The sequence below is a fragment of the Lissotriton helveticus genome, chromosome 3_2 (assembly GCF_964261635.1).
Source record: "Lissotriton helveticus chromosome 3_2, aLisHel1.1, whole genome shotgun sequence".
Taxonomy (NCBI): Eukaryota; Metazoa; Chordata; class Amphibia; order Caudata; family Salamandridae; genus Lissotriton; species Lissotriton helveticus.
Window position 1 is genome coordinate 217,619,917 of NC_136062.1, and position 14,009 is coordinate 217,633,925.

At 44.7% G+C, this 14,009-nt stretch overlaps 1 protein-coding gene across 2 annotated transcripts in view; it reads left to right on the plus strand.

Moving 5' to 3' along the window:
* The window catches only part of HMG20A (high mobility group 20A), a 260,812-nt gene that overhangs the window by 90,316 nt on the left and 156,487 nt on the right, over positions 1-14,009 (plus strand). The gene's annotated exons all lie outside the window — the stretch shown is intronic.

Sequence of the window (14,009 nt, forward strand, 5' to 3'; positions counted from 1 at the left end):
ATAAGACCACACACATAAGACCACACACATAAGACCACACACATAAGACCACACACATAAGACCACACACATAAGACCACACACATAAGACCACACACATAAGACCACACACATAAGACCACACACATAAGACCACACACATAAGACCACACACACTCACCACCACACACTCACCACCACACACTCACCACCACACACTCACCACCACAAACTCACCACCAGCCGTCACTGCACACTTTCACCGGCACAAACATCACCAGCCGTCAGTGCACGCTTTCACCGGGCAACAACGCCAGACATCAGTGCACGCTTTCACCAGGCACACACACCTCCAGCCGCCTGTGCACGCTTTTACCAGGCACACACACCACCAGCCATCAGTGCACGCTTCCACCAAACACACACACCTCCAGCCGGCAGTGCACGCTTCCACCAAGCACACACACCACCAGCCATCAGTGCACAATTTCTACAGGCACACACACCACCAGCCATCAGTGCACACATCAATTGTTAACGCATCCACAATTAACTATTGTAGCAATCGCAGTATGGTGCACTTTACTTTTAAACATATTCATCTAAAGCGCAGCATGCCACCATTGCTACAATTCCAATCCAACCCACATAATTACACTACACACCACATGCATACACTCCATAACACATGGCTAAAAGACATTGCCATTTACAATGCCATTAGCTCTAACTCAAATAAACCCGAGACCTATTGCATTTCTAATGCTTGTTACTTTAGTGTTAGAATGCATTTTGTGGAACAGAATATAAAGTAGGGTTACCAAAAGAAAAGTGACAGCTATGTGTTTTTTTAAAGAGCCTGCAAAGGCCTTGTATTTACACTAAATAGGGTTATAAATAAAATAGTTTGGATTCATTTGTAATGTGACTTTTCAATCTTACTTTTAATTACCAGTCATGGATCATTCAGACAGCCCTAGAACACAATTAAAAAAGGTTTTCTATTTATTTTTGCTGTTCTACGTATGCACAGATAAGTGCAGAAAATAAGCTTTAGGGGTCTTCTTCTTATTTTTGTACCGTCTGGGACATCAATATATTTAGCTGGCAAACCAAATCACAAGACTGGAAGTTTGCTGCAGGATGAGCACACTATTTATTTCCTCCACCCGTAATACCTGGACCCTGAATAATGCCATAAAAGCAATAGTTTAACTTGTATCTGAAACCCTATGTCGGCCCGCAATACCACATGTGTATGGGAATGCACCCTGCATTCAGACAACTCGCTCCTCATTCTCGCCCTTCACTTTCATGCTCACCCTGCACTCACAGGGATCACAATGTACTCACACCCATCACCATGCACCCACACCGATCACCATGCACTCACAGTGACCACACTGCAATTATGCCACTCGCCATTAACTCACACCGTTCTCCCTCCACTTACCCTGCAGTCACATGAGCACACCGCTCACTCTGCACTCAGTGTTCACTCTGCACTCAAAATACTCTTGCGCTGTTCACCCTGTACCCCACCCTGCAGTCACAAAAGCACACTACTCACCCTGCTCATGTGACACTTCAATCACCTTACCCCCTCACTGCTCACTCTGCAAACTCACTCAAACAAGCCCATCACTAACCATAAATTCATTCATCCCACTCTGCACTGACATCTGCACCCAAATTTATATGATCACCTCACTCACCCTGCACTCACTCCTCTCATCCTACTCTCACACTGTTGCATTGCTCACTGTGCACTCACATGGGCACTCCTGTCGCCCACACAGCGCAGAGGGCTAAATGTTCGTGCTCTATAAAACCTCAAATAAATGTACCTGCTACAAAGAACGTGTACCATCCAGATCACAGAACTGAGTGGGAGTAAACTACGGGTAGCCCTATACATTTTTTTTTTATGTTTGTCAGAAAGGGGCTATAGAGAGATGAAGTGCATTGTTGGCGAGTGGTAGTGAGGGAATTCACGGAGAAGGAGGAAATGGGGAGGGCCGCACAAAATGACTGTTGCACTGTGGTGACCAGTGTTAGGGCCAGCCCTAACTGGGAGTCTTAGCCCCCCCGAAGTTTGGGTCTAGTTGCGCCCCTGGTTGCGTCCCACGTCGTTAGTATGGTTGCTGCCTGTTTTTCATACTCCTGTCTCGAGTTAGGGCTCTCTGATTGGAGTAGTCATTCAGAACCGCCAATCAGCATGTAGTTCCTGCAGCAGAGCACTTCTTTGACGTCAGCTCTGATGTTCCTCCAATGAACGGGACAGCAGGAAAGATGCCCGGGAGTGCCACAAATATTGTATACATAAAGCTGCAAAATACTTCAACTTTTCTGATGAAACAGCACTTCTTCACTGTTGCCTTTTGCCTCGTGGTTGCTGAATTTAACATCTGGTTGCTGTTGTTCGCCTCGCTCTTGAAACCTTCCCCCTCAAGGTTATCCTGGACCTGATGACTGTGGAGATGGGGAACCAGGTTCAATTCTTGGTGCCTGCTCAACATCCTGTGATTCTGGGCAAATCACTTCATCTCCCTGTGCTTACAAAAATGAATGTGTGCTTGTGTAATGTAAAAGCTGCTCATGTAAAGCTCTCCAATACCTTTGGGTCAGGTTTGCGCTATATAAAACTGCAACAAATATATTACATAACTTTGTGAGCACTCACATTTCCAGGTACTGCTCAAGACTGGAAGGGGAGCACAACCTAAGGATGGCTGAAGCCTGAATCCATGCACACTTGACTGTCCCTGTGGAGAAAAACAGGCACACCCCTGACCTGTGGGTTGGGAGTGTTTTTACCAATCTATCCTAAATTTTGTGTTTTATGTGAAAAATAAAGCACCAATGTAATTTTTTGTGCTAATTGTTTCTTGGAGACTTTTCATTGGAACTTTATAATAAGCACAAGCACTACAAAAACATCAGTATACTAAACACTCTTACTTTATTTAATATTATTTGCCCTATACGACCTGGGCTCTGCAGGAGGGAATGGCCATCAATGATGCAGAGTACCAGCTTTCAGAACTTTTTCGTCAGGTGGTGGTGGTGGGGGGCTCAACGTGTAAAAAGGTTTAGATGGGGGGGCTCAGCCGACAAAAGTTTGAAGACCTTTGATCTAGTCTATTGTGGATACGCGCGAGTGGGGAGAGTTAATGTTCCTATTCATCGTTCAAAATGTTCACAAGTGGCCTTGGTCATGAGATCCAACCCTAAACTTCCCTTCACATACCCTGGACAGGGCAGAGTATTTTTTTTTACTGAAAATGAGTGCACCTGCACATTTTGCCTCCATGCTTCCCGGGCCGGTTAAAGGGGCATCGTTAGTGTGGACAGTAGTAATTTACAACACATGGAAATGTCTGGTTTGCAGAATTAAACGTCATTGCAAAACAGTCTGTGTAAAGCACAAGTTTCCGCCACATTTACATCAACAGTTGCATATAGACTTTTGCCCTCACTGACCCATGCAAGACATTATTTGCACCTACCAGTGCTAAAACGACATCTAATGATTTTATCGATCAGTACAAAATTGCCCTGCAGTCGTGCACGTGTATCTGTAACCCGATTCCAGATCTGTGGAGGAACAAAACCTGAACAGAGACGGCCAGAACTGGTGGGTGTTCCCTCCAGAAAGTGGGCGCTGCCTGGCACCGTGAGTGCCCTATGACGCTGACACAGGAGCACTTTCCTCACCCCGGTGTTCCCTACAACCACCCCCGGTGCCCTCAACCACTCCCGGTGCCCTCCTCCACCACCCCTGGTGCGCTGCTCCCCCTGCCCTCCCACGAGCCCTCTCACCAGGTAGCCACGGAACCAGCTTCCCAAGCTTGGTGGGTGAGGCAGTTGTGTATGTGTGTGTGGCTCTGTGTGTGTGTGTGTGTGTGTGTGTGTGTGTGTGTGTGTGGCTCTGTGTGTGTGTGTGGGGGGGGGCTCTGTGTGTGTGTGGCTCTGTGCGTGGCTCTGTGTGCGTGGCTCTGTGTGTGCGTGGCTCTGTGTGTGTGTGGCTCTGTGCGTGTGTGGCTCTGTGTGTGTGTGTATGTTTGTATGGGTTTGTGTGGCTCTGTGTGTGTTTGTGTGGCTCTGTGTGTGTGTGGCTCTGTGTGTGTGCGGGGGGGGCTCGGTGGCTCTGTATGTGTGTGGCTCTCTGTGTATGCAAATGCAATAGGTCTCACATTTGTGAGAGATTAAGCTATTGGCATTGTAAATGACAATGCCATTTATTTATGTTTTCAAAACCAACACATAAATAAAAAGTTTGTCATTTACAATGCCAATAGCTCAAACTTTTGCAAAGGCGAGACGGTTGCATTGTAAATGCTTGTTTTTATGCTGTACCGCTACGTCAAAACATTTCTTTTCGCTTTGCCAGTGTTGAACAGCATTGGAAAAAGCACCCTCAACACCGGTAGGCCCTCATTAGCAGCCAAAAGGCAAGACCTATTGGCTCTGCAGGTGCTTGCTAAAGTCTAGCTATTGGACAGTGCCATTTTACTTTATTGGAGATGTTTGCATCCACTTTCTGACCTTCCTTTATCTTTTATGCCATGGACGAGTTTTAATGTTTTTCCCTTTTTAGATGTACTGAACGGCGTTTACTGAATACCATGTTTAGAAATGTCACTTTTCTGCTGGGCTGATGCTGTGACCTTATTTGGCTGCAGGTTTGCTTAGAGCGAAGTGCGTGAGTCGTGACGTGATATTATGGTGAAGTACGTCCAGTCGCATGCGATTGGACTTACCTGAGGTATTTTCCCGCCAGACGCGGCGGATATTGCATTGCCCTTTTCGAGCGTCTCCGCCACCCCTTCCTCTTATTCCCCTAGCACCTTTCTGCATTCTGCGGAATCCGGATCAGCCGGGTCTTCGCGCGCTGCTTTGAGCTGAACACCGGGCCTGTGTCCACGCCGCGCCGTGCCTTTGTGCCTGCTTCCTAGTGCTGCAGCCCAGATGTTTGTGCTTGGCTCGAGGGTAGCTGCTGCTCGGATGGCAGCTCCAGATGTTCCACGCGCAGTGCGGAGGCAGCAGTTCTGCGCAGATGGGAGCTGTTGCTTCCATGCCCAGGGCAAGCACTCAAAGCGTACAGCGATAGAGCCTATGGGACGACCAAAGCAGCTATTTTTAGCCCTCGGTTTAAACGCCTGGAATATGATTACAGTTCTGATTTTGACATCGCTGGACTGTGGTTCAAATCTACCACTGTATATTTAGTAGTCCTTTATCTGCAGCACACACGTGCTACGTTTTCAGCGTTTGTGTAGTTTATGCTCTTGTATGTGCCATTTGTGTGCCCTTGTTTCGGTGTATGCTGGAATGTTTATCTCTATGTCGTTTTCTGGATAGCGCTAAAGTAATGGGTTCGTTCCAGTATTCTGTTTTCAGCGAGGGGTTGTGCTCTCGTTATTAAGGAAGGTTTTATCGGCAGTAAAATAATTGGTTGGATTTTGTTTCTACTTGAGGCGATGTACTCTGCCATCTCCCCGTATGTTTCCGGGCATATACTTAACTTTTACGGTGCCTGTTGTAATGATTTTCATTTTACTATCTGGTTTGCACACATTAAATGTTTATTGTACACATACGTACCCCCAACATTTACTTCCACGTTTAAGTGCGTACAGTTAAAATTAAAATCGAAAACGGAAGTGTATTTATGGGAAAACATTGAACTTCGACGGAGTTCTGTACTTTAATGCGATATTTTACTCATTATGTTTCACATAATTGCAAATTTCAAATCACATTGTAAATACCTGAAAGAAACATGGACATTATACCCCAGCTCAGAACAAGCATTTTTTAATGCAATTGGTCTCATATTTGGAAGCGCTAGAACTATTGGCGTAAATGACAATGTCTTTTACCTATGTGTTTTGGTTTGGAGTGTAGTGGATGTATGTGGTGTGGAGTGGAATTATGTGGGTTGTATTGGAATTGTTACTTGTGGTATGATGTTTAAATCTGTGGTGTGTATTGGCGGTACGTGATGTGTTGGGGAATTGTGTTGTGTATTTGTTTGGTGTGGAATTATGTGGTGTATATTGGAAATGTGTGGAGTTGAATTGTGTGGCGGGAAGTGTGTGGCGTTGAGCGAAATCATGCTTATTTGATATGTGTTATGGTGCGGGGTGCATTTATGTGGAATGCTGGTATGTGACAGAGTGCATTTATGTGGGGTGTATCTATGTTGTATTCAGAAGAGTGTAATTATGTTAATGTTATGGGGTATTTGTACAAGCGCGCGGCTACTGCAAGGAGTGTCCCGGCGCTGAAAGAAGAGAAAAGCAAAAGACCCTGAAAAGAGAGACCCAATTCACTCCCAGTCATACGCAAATCACATTATTGATGGAACAGCCAGGTCTTAAGTTGGCGCGTGAAGCTCAAAATCTCTGATTCTTTTCTCAGAGGCAGACTATAGACTACTCACTACCACCTGGAAGGAACGTCAGCCCTTCCTGGCAAGACAGAATCTTGGCACCAGCAGCAGATGTTGAGTCAATGACCTCAAGGTCCTGGCTGGAATATAGGGCAGAATTATTTTTCTAATATACTGAGCCCTGCTGTTTTGAAGAGCCTTAAAGGCCAACACAAGTGACTTGAAGCAACTCTGTATTTTTACTGATAACCAGTGAAGAGCTTTCAGATGACTCATCATGTGTGTTCTGGGCCCAACCATGGAAATTGCTCTGACGGCTGAATTCTGAACAACCTGACGACGGCTCAGTAAATACTTAGGGTTTCCTAAATAGAGCACATTGACATAGTCCAGCCTTGACATTATCAAGGCTTGGACCACTGTCTTTCTATGGGACAATGGTAGCCATGAGAGGAAATTCCTCATCATTTTTAGCATCCTAAAACACATACCAGCCACTGACTGCACCTGTGTCTTCATAGAAAGATCTGAGTCCAGCATCACTCTGAGATTTTTAACCGTAGTAACAGGACTAGAAGGAGCCGGTTGATCCTGGGGCCACCATTTCCGCCAGTCATCATCCGGAGTATGCCCAAAGAAAATAATTTCAGTCTTAGCGGAGTTGCAAGATAATTGGTCCTGTCGGAACCAAACACGACGCTCAGACAAATGTATTTGGCATTCATTAAAGGGCTCATCTTTTTCATAAGTGAACAAAAGTTGAGAATCCTCAGCATAGGCCAGGACCTTGGCCCCTAAGTTCTCTGCTAATGAAGCAAGAGGTGCCATATAAATATTAAAAAGAGTAGGGCTCAAAAATGACCCCTGAGGCACTCCAACATTCAGTGCAGGGATATCAGCTGAGAAAGGTGGCGCCCAGACTGACTGCTGACAGCCTTCCAAAAAGGAAAAGAACCACCTCAAAACCGTGCCTCCGAAGCCGCACTCCTTAAGCCTCTGAAGGAGTCGCCAATGGGACACGGTGTCAAAAGCCGCTGAGAGGTCCAACAGTATTAAAACTGCCCTACCTCCTCGATCAAGGGTGTCTTTGATGCTCTCTGAAACCTCAAGTAAGGCAGTTTCAGTGCTGTAGTTAGCCCTAAAACCGGATTGACTAGGGTGAAGGGCATTGGTGTCCTCAATAAAATTTGTGATAACCTTGTTTACATGCTTTTTCAAAGTCTTGGCAAAAAAAGGGAGCAATGTAATGGGCCCAGAATTACTGGCTACAGCAGGATATGCTGAAGGTTTCTTCAGAAGTGGTAAAAAATGTTCCGTTTCCATCAAGCCGGAACCTGTCCACTGGACAAGGAGAGGTTCAGGACTTTATTCACAGCAGGGTTTAAAACTTCAGCAACAGCTGCTATTATCTTCGCTGGACATGGATCCATAGGGGACCCGGATTTTAGTGTCTTCATAGTGGTAAGTGATGTATCCAGAGACATCAGAGGAAACTCCAGCAATAGTTCTTCTCTGGGGTCTTCCTTCAGAGAAAACCTATCTTTCTGATTCAGGAAAGCAGGCATATCAAAGGTATCTTGAAAAGCCTTAATCTTGTCATAAAAAAAATCAGCAATCTGGGTGGTCCATTTAAGGGTAGGAGCAAAAGGACTTTGGATAGCTTTGGGGGAGACAAAGTCCTTTACAATCTTAAAAAGTACCCTACTACTATTTCTGGCTAAATCAATTTTAGTAGTCGGGTACCTTTTTTTTCTCATCGCGTACCTTAAGATAGTGCGCTTTAAGTGCCTGTTTATATATCTGTTTGCTCTCAGGGTCAAAGCTTTTTCTCCATAAGCGTTCCAGACATTTGCAGGCACTCTTACTTTTCTTCAGTAAACCAGGGAGCAGAGATATTTTCTCGAGAGGCCCTATGTGCCTTTGGTGGAGCAAGATGCAATGCCCAATTCTGCAACCAATTTTCAAGAGCAAATGTTACATCATCAAGAGACCCTTCTCCAGGGATATGGTGGTGGTCTAGTATTTTAGCCAAAGCGCCAGTGTTGGAAAGTGGGTTATTGGTAGGGGCAAATGTAGGTCTGCCACTGGCAATAAGGCCACTAACACATGATAGGACTCAGCATAGGTCTTAGAAAATTATTCCTTTGCTCAACCCTTGGTAAAGTGGCTGCGAGCAGACAGGCTTAACTTCAAAGACAGGTATGTAAAGCATTTAAAAACACCATTTCAGTAAATAATTAAGACACAACACAAAATAAAAATCCAACACCAATTTATAAAAATAGGTAATATTTTTATCTTTTAAATGACACCAAAACGAAAATAATCCACTGTAGGGAACCTGATATATGAATTTTTAAAGATTAGTCACTTTCTAGTGCTTAGAAACCAACAGCGCCCCTTTAAGTCTTTTTGTTTTCTCTGTTAGGGACACACCTTTATAAATTGTTCTGAAGAATTCTCACCACTGTAGTGGGCTGCCTTCTTCAGCATGCGGGGTCCAGTTAGAACACCTTCCTGGCGTTCTGCTTGCAGGTCCCAAAGTATCCAACACACAATCCAAGGTTCTGGAATCTCCAAGAGGGTCCTTGAAAGTGTGAAACTTCAGTTCCGCAATCCACTTGAACAAAACCCTTACAAATCCACTGGTACTCCAGGCTTTGAATTCTTTGTGGGGCTGTCCAGGTGAGCTCTGTTAACCTGTAGCTTGTAGGGAGTTTCCACTCTTGAGTCTTTTGGCAGCAAGGTAATCCACAGGGCTGTAGTTTCAGATGGTGCAGTCTTCATAGGTCATGCCTTAGAGTTCCTTGCGCACAGCAAAATCTTCAGCAGGGCACTTCTTGCTTCATTCAGTTTCAAGCAGCAGATCTGGAGGGCTCTGCCCCTCTCAGATACTTATTCAAAATTCTCTGGGTCAAGCACCAGGTCACTGCTGACCAATGAGAGCAGGGCAACTCCTCATAGTTATGACCACATCCTGTGGAGTGTGGCATTAGTTTGTCCCAGAGTGCATCAATCTTCCAAATCCATAATGGCTGATTTTCCAGCAAGGAGGTGAGAGCTGGCTAAACACCCCCCCGGGGTATCTCATTTCCATGGACCATCCCAGTACCATCTGCACATTCCTTTCTTAAGCCTAGTCCTGACTCTGGGTCACCACTGTCATAGTGGACTAAAACCCAGGCCTCCCCTCTTGCCTTTGAAGAGCGTAGTTTACGATGCCACCTCCTGGCCTGGCATTCCTATAGAACAGATCAATGCCCTCCCAGCAGCCTGGCTAATCCACTCAACTCTGACCAATAAGGGCAGACCACTGAAAGGCTGAATTTGGACTTACAAACAAGAAAGTCCCATAACTTATTGTATGTACACTTTAGGAGAAATTCAACAATATAATATTGTTGGATTTACTATGACCATTCTGGGAAGTCTTTGAATGGTCCGGCTAGTCCTCTTCTATCAATATTTATTATTCAATCACTTCCTACCATGTTAATCCATGGGCCATGGGGTTTGCAATGGGGAAAATGACTTGCACCACTTTTGTAGCACCAGGGCTTATAAAACCATATTTTATAAGTATTTCCCTAATTTCTAACGGACCCCCACCCCCTGTGCAACTAGGGGAGACTTCAGGGGTTCTGAATCTGCAGAAATATTGCAGATCACCCGTACCCAATTCTTCCAGCATCAAAGTCGAATTTGAGCACCTCTTTAAGACAATGTGGGGAGTGAAATGTAAAATTTCACTTTACCCAGGCTTCTAAAAACTCATTTTATAAGGGCGCTCCCTAAAGATAACTGACCCCCCCACCCCTGGGATACCTAGGGGTGACCCTGGGGGTCCCTAATATGCAAAAACATAGGTTTTTAATTTTTAAGGGCCCCTACCCCCAAAGTCGAGTTTGGGCACATTTTAAACTGACCTCAGGCTTTAGCACTGCACACATGCTGATGCAGAGAATCTGCTGGCCTCTAAACTGCCATGCCCCAGGATACTGGAGACTTCTAGGTAGTTTCAATCCCCTGCCCTATTACATCCTAGGGGTTTAGGTGGTAGGTCATACCAACTACAGGGGTACCCCACCATACTATAGTGTACCCTAGTGTATGTTGGGTGTCCTAACTGTGTTCTAATGTGTTCCTTTTAGCTTGGCACTGGCCCTGGGCCTGGTTAAACAGAGCCCAGGGTCAGTCAGAGTCAGTTACCACCAGTTCCAGTCGGCAAAAAGTTGGGGGGTGCCCAGGGCACAGGATGACTTTGCAACAGCCAGGTGTAATGGATTTAAAAGATCTAAATTCTTTTATTTTTTTCCTGCCCTTGTATTGAATCCTGGACATGTCTTTCTCCAACCAAAATGTTAACATAAAATGGCCAGACCATATAATAGGGAGAGGGTTGTCTAGAACAATATGGCATGTGGAAAAGATCTGGTCCAGAATATGACCTTTTTCATGGGTGGGAGATATTACATACGGGCGACATACTAAAGATAACCAAGCATTCATATAGCTTCTTAGATTCAGGGTCTTCCTTTTGGTCAAAATGGAGGTTAAAATCTCCAAGTACCAAACATTGGCTGAATCCAGTAGCAATAGGTTCTATGGCATGTCCAATGGTCTCCAGAAAACGGCCCGACGGCCCCGGAGGTCTATAAATAATTACCCCGGCCACTGACTGGTGAGCGGAGACTGATAATAAAAAACCTAAGCCTTATGCTCCTTCGAGGCCGATAATAGGTATGGATAAACATGGGAGGGAGTTCTTGAATATAATTGCTACACTTCCTATTCTATTGCCCATTCTATCTTTTCTAATTATCCTATATTCTAGGGGTATAGCATTTGCCAGGGTGGGGTTAGATCCCTCATGTAGCCAGGTCTCGGTAATGAACAGAAAATCCGGCTTGTCTTCTAAAAGTAAGTCATACATTTGAGATTCATGCTTCTTTATAGATCTAGCATTGATAAGAATAGCCTTAAGCTTTCCCCCAGTCAAATCCGTCAGGGGAGCTTGTAATATAGGAGTGCAGTCATTTCCAACTATAACCCTTCCCCCTCTTCCACTACAAGCAGCCTCCCAGTTGCAGGTGTTACATAGCACATGCTCAGAGTCAGCAGGTAGCTTCGTAGGTAAATGACATTCACAACAGTTCCCAACCTTCATAAGGCTGTCTCTACTGTATTTGAGCATTGAGATATTCTTACCGCGTTGGCCTCCAAACAAATGGGCAGCATCTCCTGCGCCGGGTGCTTTCGGGACACTGACGGGCGCAGACGGGCTTGCCTTGGGCGTGCCAGCTGCGCTCACGCGCAGCTTCCCTTTTTATCCCCTCCAGAGCGACTAAACCGCCCCGCAGGAAGAAAAATGGTGTAGTGCAATTATGTGGCGCTGAGTGGTATTATGTGGAGTGTAATTATGTTGTGTGGTTTTGAATTGGGTAGAATTTTGTGGCATTGTTTCTAGTGGTTTTATGTGGCATGGTGTGGAGTAGTATATTGTGTGGAATTATGTGGCATGTTGCGAAGGTGACATTTTATATGTAGAGTGTAATTATGTGTTGGAATTGAGTGGATATGAGTAGTGTAAATAATTTGCACGACGTCTAGATTGGAGTGTAATTATGTGTAGTAGAATTATGTGGAGTTGAATTGTGTTGTGCGAATGTAATTATACGGTGTGGAGTAGAATTCTATATCAGAGTGGTATTATGTGAATTGGAATTTTGTGGCATGGAGCGGAGTTGAATTATGTGTAGTTTATTGATTTGTACATTATTTGGGATGGAGTGGAATGATGTGCTGCGGAAGTGTGTATAGTTGAATTATGTGGCATGTTATTATGAGATGTTAAAATGTGTAGTGGATTTATGCAGCATGGATTTGTGTGTTGTGGCATTGTGTGACACCTTCAGCCAGTTCTGAAGCTTTACCCCGGATGCTTTACCCAACAGAACTACAGGTTCTGACAATCAAAATGCTACTGAATATGTATGCCACTTAACTTCATAATCAATATTGAAATATTTTTTTATTTAGTGCCAAGCATATTTCGGAAAATAAGGGAATACAAAAGGATGTGTTTAAAGTTAACATTTTCCAGTTGTAATTCCTGATAACATTTATTTTTTTTAATAATTATTTTTATTAAACATCTGCTCAATACAGCTTCATATGGGGAGAGGGGTTGGCCTAACGGCTAAGGCGCTCGACCTCGGATCTGGGTTCGAGTCTCGGTAACGACGCCAATAACCCCCTGTGATTCTGGGCAAATCACTTAATCTCCCCGTGCCTAAAAAAAAAAAAAAATGAAAGTGTGTCCTCATGTAACGTAACTGGTGCTATGTAAAGCGCTCTGATAACTGATTCGGTTCGGTTCTAGTTCGCGCTATATAAAACTACAAAAAAAAATATGCAATATAAATACAAGGTATGATGACTCAGCGGTAGCTGAGGGTGTAGTACATGTTCAAACAATTAGTCTTAACCCCGTCTTCATAATTTTATAGTCAACTTTTTAAACAATTCCCTTGCTCTGTACAAGTAACTTCTGTATTTTTCCCCACTGGGTCCAGATCTTTTCCCATTTTTTGGGGAGCCCTTTACTTTGATAAACCACTTCCTCCGCATGCTGATACCAGTCTAAATCTTGCGTCCAGGCTCCAACCCGTGGTGAATTGGCCGCCCCCCATGATCGTGCACTATTTCCATTTGCCACTCCTGAGGAGAATATAAGCCATGTTTTGGTATATTTGGGTCAGGTTGACTCCGCTGTTACTGCCAATAAGTGCCATCGTGCCTCAACCAGGACCTGCGTGCCCACCACCATAGATATCACCCTGGAGACCCTATCCCAGTTTTGTTGGATATTAAGGCAGTCCGAGAGGATGTGAAAGAAGGTACCCACCTCTCCACAGCCCCTAATATATTGGCTGGAATCACACCAGCCCAATCTGTATTGGAGTGTTCGCGAAGTATTTGACCTGTGTAGGGTCCTAAGCTGGATCGGTCTGAACCTCGACCGTATAGCAATTTCCCTAGGACTCTGAATGGCCTCAGACCAATCGTCGTCTTCCAATAATCCCAGGTCCGTTTCCCTCACTTCCCTTACTGGACCCAGTGGATCTGGTAAGTTGTTCATTAGTTTACCGTATGTCAGTGAAAAACCCTTACCCAGCATCGGGTCCTGCGACAGCCTATCCTCTAATGGGGAGTATTCGGGCAGTAGCTCTCCCTTCGGTATATGACACCGCAGGGCGTGTCTCAACTGTAAATATCAGACAGGGGTGTGGAATTTAATAAAATATCTACTTAACCATGGGGCAGGTTGCTTAATAAATCTACTTGTCCTGTAACAAATTCTACTGGTCCCTTTTTGTGCCATGCAATGCGGCAACAAATTATCACAGCAAGCTCATTATATAATAGCTTCTCTGATTATGCCAGGGCTCATACCATAGTAGGGTTTGAATACCCACAATTCCCTTATGTTACCACGTTTTTGCAGATCTACATACTAGGGCTAAAGGTGGTGGTAAGGAATAGTTCCAGGGCTGGAATGCCCTTTTGAGTCTGTGCATACCTACTAACTTGCATTATTTAAGGATTTTCACCAACTCTTCTCTAATCTTTT